We start from the raw sequence: 19,599 nt of genomic DNA, 5'->3' as shown, positions 1-19,599 counted from the left end.
CCTCCTGGCCTCATCCGTTTACCTGCTGAGGTTTACCTAATGTCCCATAGCAAGACTCCCATTCCATGTACTCTCAGTGGAACATGGAACTCCCCAGGTGGCACTAGTGGTAAAGAACCTGTCTGCCAATGCAGGAGACAGAGGAGACACAGATTTGATCCCTGGGCTGGGAAGATCCCCTGGAGAAGGGCATGGCAACCCACTCCAGTATTCTTGCCTGGAGAATTCCATGGACAGAGGAACCTGGCAGGCTACAGTCCGTGAGGTCACAAAGAATGGGACACAACTGAAGCGACTTAGCATGCATGGAGAACATGGAACTAAACATTATCATCCCCATTTTACGGATCAGAAAGCTTTAAGTGACTTAGCTTTGATTACTCAGCTAAAGACGGGCTAGCCTGCTTTCCCTTCTTTCTCTCATGGCCCAGGGTATGTTTTGGAGCTAGAAAAGAGGCCTGGTTATTCTGTGTGTGTGCTCATGCCTGGGCAGGCTCAACCCTAAGGTGTCTCCCCCCACAAACCTCCTGCTTGTGAGAACTTTCACTCACCTACAGAGCTGCCAGGAGTGCAAAGACTAAAGCAAGCCAGCCACTCCAGTGGGCTAGGTTGGCTGCCAGAGCTGTGCTGAGTGTCCTTTACTCTCAATCACATTTCTAAGTAACTCATGAATCAAAGGAGAAATCACAAAAGAAACTAGAAATGTTTCAAATTGAATGATAATGAAAAACAGTGTATCAAAATTTATGGGAATGGACTCCCCTGGCAATCCAGTGGCTAAGACTCCCTGTTCCCAAAGCAGGAGGCCTGGGTTCAATCCCTGGTCAGAGAACTAGATCCCACATGCCATAACTAAAGATCAAAGATCCTGCGTGCCACAACTAAGATCTGGCACAGCCAAATAAAGAAATATTAAAAATTTTTAAAAACTTACGGGAAACATCTAAAGCAATGCATATTTAAGTAGATTTACTAGAAAAGAAGACTGGTTGAAAATTAATTACATAAGCTTCTTCAAGTGGGGGAAAGATATTTTCAATAAACAGTGTGGGAGCAAGTAACTGTTTTACTTGTACCTTTACCTGCCTTCACAAAAATTAATTTGAGCTATATCATCAATATAATTGTGAAGGTAAAACAAAGATTATAGTAATAATAGAATATCTTCATAACCTTGGAGTAGGCAAAGATTTCTTAAACAGGACAAAGTACTAACCATCAAAAGCTAATAAATTAGACTTCATAAAAACTAAGAACTTCTGGTCATTAATTAAAGATAATTAAGAAAATAAAATGATAAGCCACAAATGGAAAAGATCATTACAATGAATGCATAGACTCAAAATATGACTCAAAGAATTCCATAGTCATTAAAGAAAAAGGACTTGAACAGACCCTTCACAATAGAGAATTTCCAAATGGCCGACAAGCATATAGAAAGGTGCTCAACATCACTAGAGAAATGTAATTTATAGAGAAATCTGAATTAAAATGACAATGAGATACTGCTATATACTGACTAGATTGGCTAAAATTTAAAAGATTGACAGTACCAAGCATTGGCAAGGATATTAAATAACTAGAACTGGTAAGAGGTAAATAAGAAAACTGTCATATAGCACAGGGAATATAGCCAATATTTTATAATAACTTTAAATGTAGTCTAATCTATAAAAATATTGAATCATTATGTTGTACACCTGAAACGAATATAGCATTGTAAATCAAATATAGTTTAATTTTTAAAAATCTACTCCCTACCTATGGGAATATAAACTTCCTGAGACAAGTACTGAATTCTTGACAAATATGTTATTACAGGTTACAAGTTGAGTTTTCTGATCATGGAGGTAGCTACTAGGAATGCTTAGTGAGCCATGCATGGGTACTAATTCTTCTAGCCAGTATTGCTTGTCTATGTTAAATACTACTATATACATGTATATGTTTACAGGATACCATTAGAATTCACTGTATGTGCAACCTTTCAGTTAATGCACTTTGGTTAGTGGTGATCTTAATAACTTAAATCAGAAGGAATCAGCATAATCACTGTTTTTTGTGTATGCGCTCAGTGGTGTCCAACTCTTTGCAACCCCATGGACTATAGCCCACCAGGCCGCTCTGTCCTTGGAAGTTTCCAGGCAAGAATACTGAAACAGGTTGCCATGCCCTCCTCTAGGGAATCTTCCTGAACCAGGGGTTGAACCTGCCTCTCTTGTGTCTCCTGCATTGGCAGGCAGATTCTTTACCACTGAACCACCTGGGGAGTCCCAATATCTCTGTTGGGCAACCATAACTCCCAACACCAAACTTTCTCAACTGTTCTATTTAAAAATCTCAGAGGGAGAGGATACTGAACATGCTTTTATTTAATCAGGATTGATGAAATTATACCTTTTAATTGAGCTAAATTGGTAGTTTAAAATTCTATATTAAATTTGTTAACCATAAACTATATTGTGAAATAGGGTCACTATTTTGTTTCATATTTAATGGCATTTGTTTGACTTAATAGGATTTAATATTTGTAAGGTCGCATATGAATTACTTTTCTGCCTGCACCCTTTAGAAAAAATTGTGAAAGCCACAATATCAGTAATCTCTTCTCCGTAAGGTTCAGTTCAGTTCAGTCTCTCAGTCGTGTCTGACTCTGTGATCCCATGGACTTCCCTGTCCATCACCAACTCCTGGAGTCTACTCAAAATCATGTCCATCTGGTTGGTGATGCCATCCAACCATCTCATCCTTTGTCGTCCCTTTCTCCTCCCGCCTTCAATCTTGCCCAGCAACAGGATCTTTTCCAAGGAGTCACTTCTTCACTTCAGGTGACCAAAGTATTGGAACCTCAGCTTCAGCATCAGTCCTTCCGATAAATATTCAGGACTGATTTCCTGTAGAATGGACTGGTTTGATCTCCTTGCAGTCCAAAGGACTCCTGTCAAGAGTCTTCTCCAACACCACAGTTCAGAAGCATCAATTCTTCAGTGCTCAGCTTTCTTTATAGTCCCCAGTTCTCACATCCATCCATGACTACTGGAAAAACCATAGTTTTGACTAGATGGACCTTTGTTGGCAAAGTAATATCTCTGCTTTTTAATATGCTATCTAGGTTGGTCATAGCTTTTCTTCCAAGAAGCAAATTTCATGGCTGCGTCACCATCTGCAGTGATTTTGGAGCCCAAAAAAATAGTCTCTCACTGTTTCCATTGTTTCCCCATCTATTTGCCATGAAGTGATGGGATCAGATGCCATGATCTTAGTTTTCTGAATGTTGAACTTTAAGCCAACTTTTTGACTCTCCTCTTTGACTTTCATCAAGAGGCTCTTTAGTTCTTTGCTTTCTGCCATAAGGGTGGTGTCATCTGTGTATCTGAGGTTACTGATATTTCTCCTGGCAATATTGATTCCAGCTTGTGCTTCATCCAGCCTGGCATTTCTCATGATGTACTCTACATATAAGTTAAATAAGTAGGGTGACAGTATACAGCCTTGATGTACTCATTTCCCAATTTGGAACCAGTCTGTTCCATGTCCAGTTCTAAACTGGAACCATGTCCGGTTGCTTCTTGACCTGCATACAGATTTCTCAGGAGGCAGGTCAGGTGGTCTGATATTCCCATCTCTTTCAGAATTTTCCAGTTTGTTGTGATCCACACAGTCAAAGGCTTTGGTGTAGTCAATAAAGCAGAAGTAGATGTTTTTCTGGAACTCTCTTGCTTTTTCCATGATCCAGTGGATGTTGGCAATTTTATCTCTGGTTCCTCTGCCTTTTCTAAATCCAGCTTGAACATCTTTAAGTTCACAGCTCACATACTATTAAAGCCTGGATTGGAGAATTTTGAGCATTACTTTGCTAGCATGTGAGATGAGTGCAATTGTGCAGTAGTTTGAACTGCCTTTCTTTGGGATTGGAATGCAAACTGACCTTTTCCAGTCCTGTGGCCACTGCCGAGTTTTCCAAATTTGCTGGTATATTGAGTGCAGCACTTTCAAAGCATCATCTTTTAGGATTTGAAATAGCTCAACTGAAATTCCATCACCTACACTAACTTTGTTTGTAGTGATGCTTCCTAAGACTCACTTGACTTCGCGTTCCAGGATGTGGCTCTAGGTGAGTGATCACACCATTGTGATTATATCTGGGTCATAAAGAACTTTTTTGTATAGTTCTGTGTATTCTTACCACCTCTTCTTAATATATTCTGTCTCTGTTCGGTCCATACCATTTCTGTCCTTACCTCCATAAGGTTATCTTCACTTAATGCTGGGCAGAGAATATGAAAAAAAAAAAACTGTGGTGTTTACTACACCTGACCATCCACCTATCAGGTTTACTGTTTGACACAAGCCCAGGAGAAATAAGTGTAATGTTTACTAGAAGATATGTATATGCAGTGTTCTTAGCAACTTTATTCACAATAGATTAAAAACAAAGAACAATCCAAATATCTATCAACAGGAAAATTGATAAATAATGGTGTATTCATACATCTGAAAACTACACAGCAATAAAAGTGAATGAACTGCTGTACACAACACGGATGAATATCACATACATAAGGCTGAATAAAAGGTGTCAGCCACAGAAGAGTGAATATGGTATGATTCTACTTAACAGTCATTCAAAACCATAAACTATAATAAATGGTGATACAGCTCTATAGTGGTTAACTTGGGGCATTATGGACTGAGCGAGGGAAACTAGGAAGAATTCTGCAGCGCTGGGAATGTTTTCTGTCTGGGTGGTAGTCACACGGGTTTCCTTTTCGCTGTGGTTCTTCCCACACTTTGGACTTTGGCATGATTCTTACTCATACTTGAACCTCTCTCATTGCACCTTTCCTCAAAGCAGCCTGTGTTGTTTGAAGAGTTCTTTACACCTTAGACCAGAAATCACCCCATGGAGGTGGTGGCAGTGGGTGCCAGGAGAAAAAGGGTACCTAGTGTGTGGGTCAGTGCTGAAAACTTTCCCCAGCTTGTTGTCCTTACGTGTGTTTGTGTCACTTCTTGTGACACTTGTTTTCTTCCCTGTCCCTGGGGAAATCTTCAAGTTGTAGACTTCTGGCATTTGCAGATTTTACAGTGTGGTTCTACTTCTAGTTTTGTCTATAGCTTATTTCTTCTGAGGAAAAGATAATTTCCTAAAATCCATACGAATGTGAAGAAAATCAGTATTTTCCTGGTTGTCACTGAATTTTTTTTTACAGTGTAAAAAAATGATATTAACGAGATGACAGCAGTTGTAATGAACAGAAAACTTGGTTCAGACTGTCTTAAGTTATAAACATAATGTATTGGCTTATGTAACTGCACACTCCAGAAATGGGGCTGGTTTCAGTTGAATGCTGACACAGTGCCTTTTATTTTTTTTAATGGGTCATTTTATTTATTTATTTGGCTTCACGAGGTCTTAGTTCTGGCATGCAGAATCTTCAGTCTTCATTGGAGCATGTGGGATCTTTAGTTGCGGTATGTGAACTCTGCATCCTGAAAGGAAGAAGGTAGAGAGTAACCTCAGTACAGCTTTTGCACAGTTGTTCATCACAGGAATGCTAATGGGCCCTGGAGTTTCCAGCTTCACAACCTCCTGGCCTCCTCTGAGCCATACCCTCAGCTTCCTGCCTCCAGCCTCGAGGGATTCAGCTCATGCCTACTCTTCAGTTTTCTTCTTCCTGGGAACTAAGGCCTCTCAGTGAACTCAGCTGGGGCCTGCTCCCTCGGGTCATCAAGGGGAACTGCTGGCTCTCAGGGCCTTCCCCTTGTCAAGGGGAGAAGGGAGGAGGGCCTGAGGATTCCCTATTGGGTGAGAGTCAGCCTCCCCAGGCCATCCCTGCTCTTCAGAAATGTTAAGCCAACTAGGGTGGCTGCCTGGACACCATGTTTGGGTGGGTGGGGTGTTGAGGGCAGCACCTTCTATCTTGTGAGCTACATTATCACCCTATTTCAGTATCATGAATAGCATAGCAGCCTCATCTTATGAGCCCCCTGATGTGATGCAGTAATCATCAAACTAGTATTCTTAACAGCATGGTTTACCACGAATCTGATCTTGAGGAAGCACTCAGGTAAATCCAGAATACTATATCCAGTGCTAAAACTGGCTTTGACTCTTACAAAAAGTAATCAGACAAAAAGGCCAAGTGTGGGGCAGAGAATACTCTTCTATATTAAAAGAGATTAAACAGACCTGACCACCAAATATGTAAACCTTGCCTCCTGAGCTGAGATAAAAATGGTACAAGGAACATTCTTGAGACCAGTGACTGAATGGCTGTTGATTTCCTTAAATGTAATGGTGGTGCTCTGATGGTGTAGAGGGGCTCTCTCAGCCTCAACATTTTGGGGCCAAATAATTGTCTCTTCTGGGAGTATAGCAGCATTTCTGGTCCCTGCCCACTAGGTGTCAGGAGCACCAAACCCATTCAGGTGCAACAAGCTGAAAAGTCAGAGATGTGTTAGGATGAGCTAGGAATAAAATTTTCCCGGTGGTGCAGTGATGAACAATCTGGCTGCCAGTGCAGGAAACTTGGGTTCGATCCCTGGGTCGGGAATATTTCAGAGGAGGAAATGGCAACCTACTCCAGTGTTCTTGCCTTGGAAATTCCATGGACAGAGGAACCTGGTGGGCCTACAGTTCAGGGGGTCACAAAGATCAGACACAACTGAGCACACAGGAAGAAGGTTGCCTCTCATCATGAGAAATACTTTAAAATGGTTAATTTTAAGTTACATGAATTTTTTCTTAGTTAAAAAAAATGTAAATTAAAAAATGTCTCTGGTCCAGTATTTAAGACTCTGACTCAGTGCAGGGGGCACAGGTTCAATCCCTGGTTGGGGGACTAAGATCCCGCATCCCACATGCCACATGGGACAGCCAACAGCCAAAAAAAAGTCTCCGTTTGACTTTGTCAGCTATCCCCTGGGGGACAGAATCACCCCTGGCTGAAACCCCTGGTGCAGAGAGTACACTGCTGGAGGGGGTGGGGGCGGGGCAGGAGGGAATGCAGGCCAAAGGACTGGGGAGGGAAATGCCTTATTTGTAACTTACTGTCAAATTGCAAATGCAGTAAAATGTTAACCATTGACGACACTAGGTGACAGGTGTATGTGTTGTTCATTTGACTATTCTGTCAACTTTCTATTGACTGATTTAAAAAAAAAGAGAATTCAACTTGGAATTTTTTGTTTACAACATCCCAAGGGAGCCCTGACAGGTGGCAGCTGCACAGCCTTCTTTCAGGTATCGGTCTCATGAGTGCCTGCATTGGGTGAGCTGCTTCATGTTCCATCCTCTGAGGGAGGACTCTTTCCTTATCTCTCTCACACTCTTGCTCCCTCCCTCCATCCTTCCTGCCCAGTCTCCCTCCCAGATTGCTTGAACATCCTGACCTGTCTGGGCTGCACACTCATCCATGGAAAGAATAGCATCCTGTGACCTGTTACACACTCAGCCTGGTGCTGAGGCTGGGCTCTGTCAGTTCCTTGGTAGTGAATGTTTCTTCTATGGTCACTTTAAAACACCAGTCTTGAAATTCTTTAGCATTGTTCCATTTAGAGATGGGGGTCTATGACCTCCTTGAATATGGACTCCACAGCTACTTAACCGATAGAATATAGTGGAAATGACACTGTATTAGTTTCCAGATCTAGGCCTTAGAAAACTAGCATCTGCCCTCTTCTATCTCCTCTGAGATGTTGCTACTGGAATCCAGCTGCCATGCTGTAAGGAAACCCAGGCCACCCCATGGAGAGGCACATGTGGAGGGGAGCAGCATAGAGCACCCACTTGAAGGCCCTGTGAGTGACAATCTTGAACATGGATTCTCCTGCCCCAGCTGTGTGCGTGTTGGGAGGAGGGGGTGCAGGATGCAGAGATGAACTGTCCCCACTGATTTCGGCTCATTTTGTAGATTTGTGAGCAAACTACATGCTTGGGTTGTTTTTAAGTTATTAATGTCAGGAGTGGTTTGTTTGCAGTGATAGGTAACTGATGCATCCCCTACTGAGGGCGGAGGGGGCAGAAGGGGCCAGCTCGCTATCCCCACAGCTGGGTCCTAGGTCAGTGCTTGTTCCTTCAACAAGTATCTGTTGAGTGGCCACCAAGTACTGGGCACTGTACCAGAGGGTGAGGAGTTATCAGTGAATGAGGTGGACCTACCCTGCCTGGTGGGCACAGCTCAGGCACAGAAATGAGATGACTGTAGCCTCAGCCTGAGAAAGGGGGAGGGAGAACCGTCTTTCAGGGGGAGGGGGCGGGGGTGGGGGCGGGCGTGTTATTTCTAAGCTGAGACCTGACTCTGGAAAAGGAGTCACCCATGCAGAGAAGCAGAGAAAGGGCAGATGGAGTACCATGTACCTGTTCTGGCTAAGGTCGCCAGATTTGACAAATAAAAAAATAAAAATTTAGCATCCAGTTAAATTTGAATTTCATATAAACAGCGAATCGTTTTTTAGTGTGTGTGTGTGTGTGTGCGCGCGCGCGCCCCATGCAATATTGGGGACATTCTTATACTGAAAGGTTGTTCATTATTTATTTGAAATTCAGGTTTAACTGGGAGTCCTGTATTTTATCTGGCAACCCTAGTTTTAGGGGAAAAGGAAAGGAGGAAAAAAACACTCCTGATTTCAAGGGACAGTTCAGAAAGCCAGATGTAGCATACAGGCAAACAACACCCAGAGGCATGAGAGATAAAGGTGAGTAGGAGCAAAGTCAGAAAAGATGATCTTGCTGAGGTCCGTTTTGAGTTTCACCCTGAAGCAGTGGGGAGGGGTGGGTGGGTTTAGAGCAAGGGAGAGACACAGTAGTTTTGTATTTTAGAGATTGCAGGCTACTGTGTGAGGGGGTGGGAGCATGTAGGCAGGAAAACCAAGAGAAAGGAGTCTCTTGCCCTGCAGTGCTCCTCCTCTGCATTGTTACCACGAAGCCATGAGAACACTGGTGGACTAATCTCCCCACTTTGTATTTTTTTTCTACAATGTGTTTTAAGCCATAAATTTCCCTTCACCACTGCCCCAGGATATCCCACAAGTTTTGTTATGTTTAGGTTTTATATCACTTCATTCAGAATATTTTCTAATTTCCCTTAATATGTCTCTGACCTATGGATTCTTTATGTGTGTTGTATGATTTCCAAATATTTGAGATTTTTCCATGTATCTCATTGTCATTTATTTTCATTTCCTTCCACTGTGGGCAGAGGGCATACTTGGCACATTCTTTGAATTTTATGAATATCGTTTGGTGGGTGAACATATGGTCTATCATGGTGAAGGTAGCACGTTTGCTGGAAAAGAAAGTGACTGCTGCAGCTGTTGAGTTTCGTGCTTATAAATGTCGCTTCCAGTCAGGGTGGTTGACAATGTTCTTCTGCTCTTCTGTGTGTTTCCTTATTATTTAGTCCAGAGCTATTCTGTCCTCCGATGGTGTGGGGTGTAAAAAGCTTCAATGATTGTTATAGATTAGCCTAGTCCTTCCCTGTTTTGGTCATTTTTTTTCTTCAAATGTTTCGAAGCTCTGTTGCTGTGCACACACACACACACACACACATGTTTGTGTGATTATTATGATTGTGTCCATAGGGAGTTCCCTGTGTAGCTTGGGTAACACTCATCCCTTAAAGTCCACCATGTCTGATAGCATTACCACCACCACAGCTTTCCTAGGCTCACTGCCAGCTTAGCATATCTTTATCCATTCTTTACTTTCACCTGATTTGTGTCTTTATATTTAAAGTGAGCATAATTATAAACAGCATATATTAATAGTTGGTTCTTTTCTGTTCACTGGAGGATCTCTGCCCTTTAATTGGTCTTTTAGTACATTTACATCTAATCCTTACACACATTATTGATATGGTTGACTTAGTTCCAGGATTTTACTACTTGCTTTCTGGTTTTCCTATGTTTTTATGCCTCTGTTCCTGTTTGGATTGTGGAGGAAGAATACACCATTTTTGGCACTCTATTCCAATCATTTATCAGATGATGTGCTAATTTTGAGTGATTTTTTTAAATTTTATATATTTATTTACTTTTAAACATTCATTTATTTGACCATGCCAGGTCTTAGTTGTGGCATGTGGGGTCCAGTTCCCTGACCTGGGATCAAAGCTGGGTCCCCTGCATTGAGAGCATGGAGTCTTAGCCACTAGTCCACCAGGGAAGTCCCTTTGAGTGATTTTTGGAACTGGAACGAACTCTGCAGCAGGTCCAAGGCTACAGTATGAGCAGTCCTGCCACTTGCGTCAAACAATCAGGTAGAGTCCATCGTAGAGGAAGATGCTGTTGGGAGCCTTGGGCAAGCCCCAACAACATTAGAAGAGTATTTGCTGACCTTGGAATTGACTGAGTTCGTGACTGTGGGTGGTCATGTGACCATGTGGCTAGAACTGCCTGTCATGAACTGGGTGCTGGCAGGCCCACAGAATCATTAGGTTGGTCAGGCTAGGCATCCAGTCCATCATTATTTAGATGTTGTATATCCCAGATCAAGCTTAGGCAGATCCAAATAGTATAACTAATCTCTATAAACAGATGGCTCAAACACCAGTGTTGCCTGACACTGTTGCCCTGGTGCCTCTTGCGTCGTCTCACACCCATACATTATGTGGGATATCCAGAAAAGGGCTAACAGAAGGGGAGAAGCCCCAAACTTGGTTCAAGGACACATTATCTTGGTATGAAGGAGATAAACTGAAAATGAACTACTCTTCCATTACACCCCCAGCTGTGATAGGAAGTCTCCCCAGTGGAGAAAATTTTGAGCAGTGCACGTAGCCAGAGGTGAAAGCAAGAGCTGCTTCATGGGCCTGAGAGCTGTTTTGTCACAGCCTGCTCAAAAAGGTCCCGCAGTTGTTTAATGCTCTGCTGTCACCATCTTGAAATTCATAATTGTTCTGAGCAAGGTGCTCTGCACTTCTATTTTGCACTGAATCCCACAAAACAGGTCCTGGGTAAAAGGATACAAGACAAGTGCAGAATAGAGGACCCATAGAAGGTAAAACTGCCTTGATCTGTATGTGCCATGATACCTGTGTGTGTGTGTGTACGCACAACAGAATGCTACTTGTTAGGTCCTCAAAAATGATGACTGTTGTTACCCAATGTTGTTGATGATGACTATGATGATGATGATGGTAAGAGTTATTGGACTCCTCCAGCATTGTTCTTCAGACTTTATTTAAGCCTGATTAACTCACTATCCATGAGCCATCCCTCTGTTTTGCTTCACTGAAATGAAAACAGTGAAAAAATGCAAAGCATTTTTTATTCAAGCGGTGCCTTTGACCCTCAGGAACTTAATACAAACACATACCTAGGCTTTCAAACACCCACTAAGGTTTTTGCACACTCTTCATTTAACCCGCATCCAAACAGTTGCATCAACAGTCCCTAAAATCCCATCGCACCTCCCACCCCGCTGCCACAGAGTCTCTCAGAATTCACACAGACAGGCACCCACATACTCCCAGGTCACCTGGGTGAGTGTGGGTGATGTCTGTATGATTCTGCCAGTTCAGTCTGAAAATTCCTGCCAGGGACAGCTGATGAGCAACCCTATCATTTTCATTTGAAAATTTCTATCACAAATTAGAAATTATGCATGTGTATGATTTCTAGTGCCTAATAAGGATGAGAAGGCTTGGCATCTTGAAAGGGCACTAGATATATTTCTGTAGTTTTCTAGATTTCCAGGGAGAGCCAGAGGTTGTAATTATGTGAAAGCTTGGCAAGGAAACAGAGGTGATTCTGTGCCCTTGTGGAGTTTGGAGTTTGGGGATCTGAAAATGCCTTTAGGTGAGCCACTGGGGATACAAGGGCCCTGGTTTAAGGAGGGCTGCCTATGTCAAGGGGAAAACCAGCAATTCCACCACTGCTCATGATACAACATATCTGGGGGTTTAGATTTTTAAAGCCAGGGCCAAGAGAGGGTGGGCAGTAAGGATGGTGTCACCTGCTCCTTTCACATTTCCTACAAGAAAAAAAGCCCGGTGGAGACTCCTGGCTCAGTAAATGAGTCACTGGCTTTATAAGCCAAGAGAGATGGAAGACAGACTCCAGGAAACAAGCAAGGAGGAGACTTGGAGAAGGTTTTCAGCTTCAGTGTGAAGCTGTCAAGTCTCTATGCTGTTGTGGGAACTGGAGAAAAACAACAGTGAGACAGTGAGAAAGACTTGAGAAATAGCAAGGGGCCAGACAGGGCTCAAGTGAGAGCCTGTGCATTGGGGCAATTTAGAATGACTGATGAAACCAACTGGGCAAATTATCCAGGCAGCTTTAGAGAGGGAGAAAATCCCCCAGTGTTCCAAGGCCCCGCAGCCAGTCCTAATCCAACAGAACTGACAGCCACTGAGCAAGTCATCGCACTTGTGCCAGGCGACAGGAGGAAGATTCAAGGTGTGAGCCACTGTGCTGAGCCTCAAAGGCTTCTTGACACATAGAATAGGACTGTTCAGACACATTGAAAGTCAGTCTAAATTTCAGGCAGAGGCCTGGATCAGAGAGAGCAGGACTCCTTGGAAGAAATGAATGGAGAGCAGTTTGGGGAACAGAAGCACAAGAAAATGCTGGGTGGATCCTTTCTCTTTTCGGATTATTTGTTTGCTTAGCCAATTTAGGGAGGTACATCTCCTAAGTGCCAGCCAGTATATTTGACACTTTGTTTATTTTTTGAGCGATTCAATTCACCAGTGTTTACTGAGCTCCCTGAGGAAGTGAGCTGGGCCCAGCCACGGAGCAGGCAGAGGGCACAGCAAGAGCGAAGGCCCAGAGATGAGAACCCACAGAAAATCTCAGGGAAGAGTTGGGAATCCCTTGCTGGCGAGAGTGGGATGAGAGAACTGAGGCCTTAGGGAAGACCGAGCTGATCTTCAGACTCCAGCCTGGTGGGGAGCCGGATGAGTCCTGGAAAGATTCTGGCCCCAAGAAGCTGAGGCCAGGTGGGGGAGGTCCTCCCTCAGCACATTCTCTTCCATGTGACTCTGGGGATATTAATAATTAACCCAGGGGCCCACACAGCTGCCACCACCACCCTCAGGCCCTCCCTGTATGACATCCAGGCCACACTCCCACTGCACAGCTCTGTGGGAGAAAGGAGTCTTGTTAGACACTTTTATCAGATGTGCTGGCCCGGAGTCCCCCTCACACCAGTCTGCCTCCTGGGATAGCCTTCGCCAGCTCTCTGGGCTTCCAAAGAGCCTGGGCTGATGGCCGCCTTCCCCCCAGGCCAGAGACTTGCCAACTCTCTGCTGGTCAGAGTCCTTCGGGCCCTCCAGAATCCTGACTCAATTCAGCAATGACATCTCGGGAAGCAGGGCAATCCTGGGAGGGAAGGTAAGCATCGTGGTTCCCATCCCAGCCTGGTCACAGATTAACTGGCCTCAGGCCTGGCCTTGCTCTCTCTGCAGCTTGATGACTTTGGAGATCTAGGGCCTCTGAGTGTGGGAACTGGCACAGAGTCTGGTGACCTGATCTAGAACCAGCCTTGGTGTCAGATCCCTGGAGAGGAGCAGGTGGCCCTTTGGGGAGAGGAAACAGACAAGGGCTGTGGCGGGAGAAGCACAGGGCATTGTGAGAGCAAAGAAGAGGTTGCTCACCTGGCCTGGGATTCAGAGGAAGTAGTGTCTGAGCTGAGACCTGAAGGGTGGACAGGAGGCACCAGGTGAAGGAAAGAGAAAAAAGATGCTAGAACAGCTTGTGCGAGGACACGGGGACATAGGAAACCAGGATGTGTTCAGGGAACAAAGAGGTTCAGTCTGGCTGGAGCTGGAGCAGGGACCTCACGAGGAGGAACTGGCCAGAGTAAAGACCAGCAGGGACGTGAGAAGGGGCAGCGCCTGAAAACGCCGGAGCCATCCAGCGGCTCTGTGGGGAATGGACCAGGCTGGGCGAAACCAAGGAAAGGACCGCAGGTGGTGCCTTGGCCAAGGGGCAGGGAGGATGGGGCAGACCTAATGGCCGAAGAGGTGTCAGAGGAAAGGCAACCCCCCCAGACTAACCTGAGAACCTGGGAGGGAGAGCAGTTTTGAGGGGAAGAGATGGGGTCGACTTTACACAGTGAGTTTGGGATGCCCAAGGGTCATCTTAAGTGGGGAAACAGCACAAGAGCTGGGGAGCAAAGGCTCACGGCATCACTGCGGAACAGAAGCAAAGGCCTGGATGTTGTCAGGATGGGCTGGGGGAAAGAATCAAGGATGAGAGGAGGGGGGCCGGCACCCTGTGAATCCCATTGTGGGGCATCAAGAGATGTAGCCAGAGCAGCAGCTAGAAACCCAAGAGGAGCAGTCACAGCAGCCAGAGAAGTTTCAGAAAAGAGGGACGGGTCATCCATGATCAGCACCAGTCAAGTCAAAGGCTGAGAGGATTGAGAAGCTGAAGGTCAGGGACCTTTTCACAACGAGGCTCGAGCAGTGAAGGGGGGTTTAATTGTGGTAGTGGGCTTCCCCAGTGACCATGATATGTAATCAGGTCTGAATGTGAGCAAGACCGCTGCATAGGGCTGAAGAACTTGTGCACTGCACACTCCACTGCGCACAGCCTTCCACAAAAATGTAACAGGATAAGTGGGCACTCCCTGGAGCTTGGCTGTGAAGCCTGTTTGTTACTGCAGTATGGAGACTTCCCACACAGTGGCGCCAAAGACCAACAAGGTATGTCTTGGGCTTGGCTAGGGCAGGTCAGGGGTTGGTTTGATGAAGACGGTTGGCCTCCAGATCGTCATCCCACGTGTTGTGGGTGTTGCCGTGGGTATTTGCCCACCTCGATACCCTCCAAATCTCTGTCAGAACAGTTCCAGCAGTAGGAACTCAGAAATAAACTACGCCCCACACACTGTAGCCTATGCTAGGAGGCCTGGCCGGAAAGGGTCCCAGGGGAACAACTCATCCCATGATCTGGGAGAGGCATTGTCATCCCTCCCACTTGTCCCTTAGGAGAAGGGAGTCTCAGGAAGGAAGGAAGAGCGCCTTGCCCAGCCTGAGGGACACAGTCACCCCACCCCACCCCACCAAGGCCCTGCTCACAGGTCCCCCTGGAGGCCAGAGCTGGCTCAGCTGGAACAGTGGCAGAGATGGCACCACCTGGGAGGGAGAACCCAGGGAAGTCACCTAATGTGCCTGGAGGAGACGCTTATCCCCACCTGGTATAGCGACGGGCCTGGAAATGCCTGAATGCATGGCGGAAGTGGCCATGGTGTCTTTGAAAACAATGACATGTTTATTGCAAACCATTCTTTGAATAAGTAAATACAAAGAAGAAAATAAAGTCGGGTGAAATTATGCCCAGAGATGATGGCCACTGCTGACACAGGGATGAAACTCCTGATGGCTTTTGGGGGCAGTGGATGCAGGTTTGAGCCAAGGAGGCTCCTGCTACTGGAGAACAGGTGGCTTTTCTGGTGCCTTACCCCAGCCCTCTGTGACTACTGTGTTGAGCACTTTTCCCTATTCAGAGATACAAAACCCTCTCTCCCTATTATGCCCAACTCTCAGACACACACAGTGGGCAGTAACTGTGATTGGAGGTGGTCCAGGCTGGGATTGAAGGTGAATGGAGTTGGTGGTAGGAACAGGCATACCTACAGCCCAAGATTTACCCCCTTTCAAGCCTACGACTGCCCCCACCACTCACTGAAGTGCCTTAGCAGAGCATGGTGCCCTGCTCCTGATTTCAGTTGACTTCTTGGTAAACCAGTTGACCATCATCACCTCTGAACTGTCTCTAGCCTTGATCCTTCTTTCCTTTATGCATGTGTCCAACTGCCTTCTGGCTATCTCCTCCTGCATGGCTAGTCCCCAGGCCCCTCAGAGGCCACCTGCCCAACTGACCATATCACCTTCCCATAACGTGCCCCTCCAGGCCTCTCCACATCATTGAAAAATACCATCATCCACCCATCACCCAGACCCCAAACTCTGGCATGACCTAGAATGCTGGCCTCTCTAGACCTCACATCCCATCAGCCCCCAGTCCTCCATTCTACCTCCTGAGTCTCTATCTCTGCTGCTGCTGCCCCCATTCTGGCCCAGGCCACTGTGACTTTAGCAGGGGAATGATAGCAGCCACCTTGCTGCCTCTACCTGTCCCCCGTAAGCACTGCCTGAGTGACCTTTGCAAACCAAAGGCACGACCACAGAATTCCCCAGCTTAAAGCCCAGGCTCTCTGTCACCCTCCATACTCTTTAGCTAGTGCCCAAAGCCCGTCACCAGGTGCCCACATTCCCAGCACACACAATTCCACCACACTTTCTGCTTCCTGCCAGCAAAGGAGGCTGCTTCTCCCTACTGCACCTGAAACTCTGCTGTGCTCTCTCCCCAGACACTCCTCTGAAAACCTGCCCATTGCGTGCCTGCCGAAGGAGCCCCAACTCCCAACTTGCCCTGTCCCTAACCAGCACACACACATCCTCCCACATAGACCGATGTGCACACAGACACAGTCACAATCACTCACATTGGTGACGTAAGAGGTGTGGAGACTCAGGGATGATCTGTCCTCATTGACAGTGAGCCTCCGAGCTCAGGGACTGGGGGGCCTGTCCCCTCACTCTGGTACCCCTGGGGCCAAGCACACACCGGGTTCCACAAAAGCCTCCTGAGTGAGTATCTGGTGAATGAATGAATGAACGTGTACTGAGGTGTGTGACCACAGGCACCTTGGGGGGCAGGCTTTTTATTCTGTCCCCTCACAGCCATGGTGGGGGTGGGGCAGGGTGAGGGAAGCTTCCATTTTTCTGGGTTGTGGGACTCGAACTGCATTTCTTTCAAAAGTGGAACTAGCTGTGCCATATGTGAGGAACTGGGATTCACTATGGTTCTCACCACCCTCTGCGATCTATTGGAGGGATTTTTTTCTCAGAGCAGAGCCCATCCCTCCAGGAATGAAGACGACGATGCGGGGCTCTGACCTAGCTCCCAGCCAGTGCCAGGAGAGCACTATCCAGGGAATGAGCCCGATTCAGAGCTGAACAGATTAGGATTCAGTGAGCTGAGTTGAAGCTCAGACTCCACCCCTTCCTCTGACCACAGAAAAAGGCCTCTGTGAAATGGGTTTCAGCTTAGTCCTTCCTCCACTGGCCCACTGGTTACTGGAGAGAGGCCTCTAGCACCCCCTGATTCTCAGATGCTGTCCCTCCCTCAGGACCCCTGAACAGAGTGGGAGAGGGCCAGGTGAAGCCTCGGGGGTCCTGTCTGCCAGAGGTAGCCCCATCCATCCTTGGGCCTTGTGGGAAAAGGGCAGGGAACCAGGACTGGTCATAGACAAGGACAATAGGTAGTGATGGGTCCTCAGAAGGGGTGAGTGGGAAGCCAGAGGACACAGGTTTCTGGGAGGAGGTGACATTTGAACTGTTTTTCAAGTGAATAAGGGAGAGGAGCATCCACGGAGAAGGGAACTGGGAGAGGAGGCCAAGGCCAGAGAGGATGGAGCATATCCAGGGATCCTCAGGGAGGCTGATGTGGTGGAAACAGAGCAGGAAGGGCTGGCAGGACAGGTGGGAGATGAGGTCATCTAGGCCACATCTCTTGTGTCTTGGAGGCCCCACCACAGTCTGGATTTACCCTGAGGACATTGGGGAACCAATATGACCTGACTTATGGTTTAAAAGATCATTCGCGGAAATTCCTTGGCTGTCCAGTGGTTAGGACTCCATGCTTCCACTTCAGGGGGCCTGGGTTTGACCCCTGGTCAGAGAATTAAGATCCCACAAGTAGTACGGCACAGCCAAAAAAAAAAAATCACTCGAGTTGTTAGGTATAAAGGAGGAGGCAGGAAGGCCAGAAAAAAGGCCACATGCAGAAATGTGGCCAGACACAGGGCAGAGACTGATTGACTGTGAAGAGCAAGGGCATCATCTGTTAAAAGTGGGAATTTTCTGAAAGTGGAATTCCAGACCAAGAAAGAGTTCCTCCGACAGTGCCTTGGTAAGCCCCTACAATCACTGCTGCCTCATCAGTGTGTGCGTGCATGTGTGCTAAGTCACTTCAGTCATGTCTGACTCTTTGCGACCACATGGACTGTAACCCACCAGGCTCCTCTGTCCATGGGATTCTCCAGGCAAGGATACTGGAGTGGGTTGCCATTTCCTTCTCCAGTGGATCTTCTTAACCCAGGGATCAAACTGTTTTCTTATGTCTCTTGAATTGGCAGGCTTAAAACTCAACATTCAAAAAATGGCATCCGGTCCCATCTATTTACTTCAAGGCAAATAGATGGGGAAACAATGGAAACAGTGACAGATTTTATTTTCTTGGGCTCCAAAAACACTGCAGATGGTGACTACAGCCATGAAATTAAAAGATGCTTGCTCCTTGGAAGAAAAGCTATGACAAACCTAGACAGCACATTAAAAAGCAGAAACATTACTTTGCTGACAAAGGTCCATCTAGTCAAAGCTATGGCTTTTCCAGTAGTGTATGGATATAAGAGTTGGACCATAAAGAAAGCTGAGTGCTAAAGAATTGATGCTTTTGAACTGTGGTGTTGGAGAAGACTCTTGAGAGTCCCTTGGACTGCAAGGAGATCCAACCAGTTAATCCTAAAGGAAATCAGTCCTGAATATTCATTGGAAGGACAGATGTTGAAGCTGAAGCTCCAATACTTTGGTCACCTGATGTGAAGAACTGACTCACTGGAAAAGACCCTGATGCTGGGCAAGATGAAGGCAGGAGGAGAAGGGAACGACAGAGGATGAGATGGTTGGATGGCATCACTGACTCGATGGACATGAGTTTGAGCAAGCTCCAGGAGTCGGTGATGGACAGGGAAGCCTGGCATGCTACAGTCCATGGGGTCACGAAGAGTTGGACGCAACTGAACTGACTGAGTGGTACCTGGGAAGCCCCAAGCAATGGCACCAGGACAACTGTATGCCACTGCTGCCCCAGGGGCCAACATGCTACCCAGCCCTGAGTCCTCAGTGAGTAAGTGAGAGTGAATTAATAAACCAGAACAAGCTCTGGTAGCAGGAGGAGGGGTGCAGGAAAGGAGTGAACGTGAGGCATGTTAAGGGGGTAGGATCTACAGGACTAGGAGGCTGAATTGAGGTGGGGTGAGAGAGGGACAGAAAGTGAAGAACTAAAAAGCCTCTTGATGAAAGAGGAGGGTGAAAAGGTTGGCTTGAAGTTCAACATTCAGAAAACAAAAATCATGGCATCTGGTCCCATCACTTCATGGGAAATAGATGGGAAAACAGTGGAAACAGTGTCCGACTTTATTTTTTGGGGCTCCAAAATCACTGCGGATGCTGATTGCAGCCATGAAATTAAAAGACGCTTACTCCTTGGAAGGAAAGTTATGACCAACCTGTAGATAGTATATTAAAAAGCAGAGACGTTACTTTGCCAACAAAGGTCCGGTCTAGTCAAGGCTATGGTTTTTCCAGTGGTCACGTATGGATGTGAGAGTTGGACTGTGAAGAAAACTGAGTACTGAAGAATTGATGCTTTTGAACTGTGGTGCTGGAGAAGACTCTTGAGAGTCCCTTGGACTGCAAGGAGATCCAACCAGTCCATTCTAAAGGAGATCAATCCTGGGTGTTCATTGGAAGGACTGATGCTAAAGCTGAAACTCCAATACTTTGGCCACCTCATGCGATGAGT

The 19,599-nt window shown here is 46.2% G+C and overlaps 1 protein-coding gene across 2 annotated transcripts in view; it reads right to left on the bottom strand.

Annotated features, from left to right (window-relative positions):
* Nucleotides 1-4,859: 4,859 nt before the first annotated feature.
* Nucleotides 4,860-19,599, bottom strand: part of LOC148774387 (uncharacterized) — a 47,516-nt gene continuing 32,776 nt past the window's right edge. For both annotated transcript variants that reach the window (XR_016035813.1, XM_088830234.1), the window contains one exon: nucleotides 4,860-5,490. The gene's annotated coding sequence lies outside the window, so the exon portion shown is untranslated. The remainder of the gene's footprint in view (nucleotides 5,491-19,599) is intronic.

The sequence above is a fragment of the Moschus berezovskii genome, chromosome 22 (genome assembly GCF_049115385.1).
Source record: "Moschus berezovskii isolate FMDL1 chromosome 22, NW_MosBer_1.0, whole genome shotgun sequence".
NCBI lineage: Eukaryota > Metazoa > Chordata > Mammalia > Artiodactyla > Moschidae > Moschus > Moschus berezovskii.
Note: the sequence above shows the minus strand (reverse complement) of the source record. Positions and strands in the feature narration are given on the sequence as shown.